This window comes from Rosa chinensis, chromosome 6 (assembly GCF_002994745.2).
Source record: "Rosa chinensis cultivar Old Blush chromosome 6, RchiOBHm-V2, whole genome shotgun sequence".
NCBI lineage: Eukaryota > Viridiplantae > Streptophyta > Magnoliopsida > Rosales > Rosaceae > Rosa > Rosa chinensis.
In genome coordinates this window covers 39,323,649-39,327,091 of record NC_037093.1, presented here as the reverse complement: position 1 = coordinate 39,327,091, position 3,443 = coordinate 39,323,649, and the positions used below count along the sequence as shown (strand labels likewise).

Sequence of the window (3,443 nt, the reverse complement as noted above, 5' to 3'; positions counted from 1 at the left end):
TTCAAAATTTTTGGATCGCACATAATCCTTATATGCCTTGTAATGTAGTATAACTAGTTTATTAGGCTTGTTACCCTCCATGAGCATTGTCAGATTGGTCAATTTCCATTTCGAAATTTTTGGCCCGCCCGAATAAGCCATATATTTTTTTTCTATTTTTTAATTACGTTTCTCTTTTTTCTATAATATGCAATTTATCTCTTTCTTTGTAATTGATTTCATAAGTTTTGTTTTCTTTAATTTCTATTTTCTTTGTTAGACAACAATTAATATTGGGAGATTTATATAGATAGTTAATTGAATATAACCACCTTAAGTAAGATTAATAAATGTTATAAGTTACAAGTATTACATTAATATAAAATATGTTCAATAAAAAACAATGAGTCTTTTATCACCAATATATACCATTAAGCCATATTTTGAGAAGAAAAAAATAATGTTTTTTTTTTTGTTTAACAAAATAAGGCCCTTTTTGGCCAATTTCAGCCCTATTTGAGGGCCGGCCCGACCCAGCCCTTTCGGCCCTAACGGATCGGGCTTTTCGGGCGGGTAAGGGTTAGCATATTTAAGCCCTGGCCCGACCCTACCCGGCCCTAAATTTTGTTGACTTTGACTAGGCCCGGCCCGGCCCGACCCTAAGCCCTAAAATTTAGGGTAGGGCCGGCCCTAGCCCGGCCCATGATGACCCCTATGATATATCAGGTACATGAATTGTTTTCTAAGACCATCTACCACCTTATGGCATAAAGGCATATATAGCTTATTCCTCTCTCCCATGGTAAGCCATTCTACAATTCCCAAGAAAATTTTTTGCCGTATGGTTTATGGTCCAAGCCATATATGGCTTGCAATCAGGTAAGCCATCTGTATATAATATTTTATTATTTAATTTTTTTATTCCTCTTTTATCCCTCCTCATTCAACTTACATAATTTTAATGCCATTTGTATCATTTTAATTCCATTATACCTTATCAATTATGCCTTATGGTGGCAGCCTGTATCAAATATTCTGTACAATGATTACATGGCATAAGCCATATATGGCTATATGGCTATATGGCCTATCAATTAAAGCTTACCGTGGCAGATGCTCTAAAGCAAAACGCCAAAAATCATGTGATCATGACGTAGGATTATCAATGGTGGAAGAGGAAAGCTAGCAGTATCATTTCTTGGCCAAATTCATGTGGCTGCTTGCAGCATGTTTTGTTTTGCAATGATATTTAATAGCTGGTTGCATCAATTTAGTATTCTTCTTTTGGACATTAAAGTGTCTTAGTATTACTTTGGCCAAGACTTGTGGCCTTAAGTTTTTTCCAAGTTTTTTACTTATGGAATGGCAGAACTTGGTTTATGTCAGAGAATATGTGACTGAGGCTACCAGGTTGATGTTTTAGGTTCTGCAAAGGTCAATGCCAGTGGCCTAAATGCTGAAACATATTTCTATGTTTTCATTGCTAGAAGCATTCTTTCCATCAAAATATGAACATTGACAGAGCTCTGGATTCTTCAAAGTATGAAAACTCCTGCCAACATGGAAGTCTCTCATGAAGTCTGCTTTCTTTGGCAAGCAAACCAGTTCCCAGGTTTCTTTATCTGTTGCTCCGCACTATATATGTTCTTTGTTATGGCTTGTCTAGAATATAGTTGGGTATTATGCATACTTGTTATGTTACTGGGGGGAAATAACAAAGCCTGTGAAGAAGACATTGCTAGATGATCACGTTGGGAATTAGACTAGTCTTCACGTCCTCCATGCACTTTAATGCTGATTTGAGGCGAGTACATCGCAGCTTTGTCAATTCTTGTGGCCTGAGCATAAAATCATGTTGCTAGAGGAGAGTGTTTTCTCACTTTCTTTGGAAAGAGGCCTAAGTGATATAGCCCAGTATATTTAAATCCAAGCTTGGGGCTTCTAAATATAGTTGGTTATTCACAGTTGTCCAAGAAGTCTAGTTTTTTTGCTTTAGAAATATTATACATAGACTAATATTTAGCCTATTCATGAGGCTAGTGTGCAACGTGGAGATGTCAGCAGCAGGGTTTGACAAAATCAACTCATAAAGAGAGACCTTGACTTTTGGCCTAGACTTGAAAGACAAGAGTAAAGCATTGCAGCAAACATACCCAGGTCAGGCCATCATACTTCTGCAAGACAACAAAGAAATTATGGTAGCAGTACGTCCTTTGTATCCAAGAATTAATGGGTCAAGTTTAATGGCTATATTATACTTATTGATTCAGAGGAAGCTTTCTTAAGCTTATATAATTGAGAAGGGCTACCAAGAAGACATTTATGAAGCAGCAATGAAGAGCACGTTCTTATCCACTAGGAATAAGATAGATTTTATTGATGGGCCTGATGGTTTATATATTTGTATAAAATTGCTACAGAGACATGATCATGATGCCTGAGCCACATATAAAGAGGGGGAGCACATGGCCATGCGGTATTAAAGTGACACAGGTACAAACACTTTGTGAAAAGAATGGTCACCGCGCGCGAAGATTCCAGAAAGGATAATATAGCAGTAAGCTCGCGAGCGTTCATAGCCGAAGCCCATTCTCATCACCGCGAAGGGTCGCGAGCAGGTTGAAGACTTCACGAGGCAGAGAGTAAATGCAACAAATAAAAATACTTCGTGAAGAACTTTCATCAAGCTCACTCAGATTTCGTCCTCATCAAGATCTTCCTCGAGGGGATTTGCTCCTTATTAGGATCCTCCTTATGGAGATTTTCGCAAGCTGATAGTCAATAAATCTTCGCGAGGTCTTCCAAATCTTTGCGAGGTCTTGCATTTGTTCGCGAGCTCAAGGCAAATATCAGAGAAACCTTCGCGAGGAATGTGTGTTCGCGAAGCACATTTAAATCAAGCTTACTGAGATTTCTCCTCAAGGACATTTGCTCCTCATTTAGATCTTCCTTGAGAAGATTTCTATCTTCTTCGAGGGGATTTGTCCTCGAGGGGATTTGCTCCTTACTGAGATTTCTCTTCAGAGAAGTTTTGGGGAAGATATCATTTTTAAGGCCAACACCTGTGGCTTTTAAGTTTTTACCAAAGTTTTACTTTTCCAATATTCTTGCTCAAAACTTATGTAGTGTTTTAAGCTCTTTAAGGCCAATTCCAGTGGCCTAAAAATAAAAGTTTTTCATCAAGTTGGTGATACTTTCTGGAGCAATTCGAAGACTTATGGCGAGTATATCTGCGAGTCTTTGTCAATCAAGATTGAGTTAGATAACGACATTCATACTTCATGGCCTAATCAGAGGCCTATATATATCATTTTCAATTAAGCCAATTCAAGTGGCTTTAGAACAACTTTATTGCAAGACCAGTGCTAGCTCAAGACCTCTTCAGTCAAGACGGGGAACTTTGACTTCGAGGTCTGGGGGGCAATGTTTGAACCCAAAATAAATATTTTTTCCTGACGAGAGAG

The 3,443-nt window shown here is 38.1% G+C and overlaps 1 long non-coding RNA gene across 1 annotated transcript; it reads left to right on the top strand.

Moving 5' to 3' along the window:
* Window positions 1-1,379: 1,379 nt before the first annotated feature.
* On the top strand, window positions 1,380-3,172 carry LOC121049651. The gene is made up of 2 exons (XR_005800966.1): window positions 1,380-1,591; window positions 2,020-3,172. It is a non-coding gene; the product is annotated as an uncharacterized LOC121049651 (long non-coding RNA).
* Window positions 3,173-3,443: the final 271 nt, after the last annotated feature.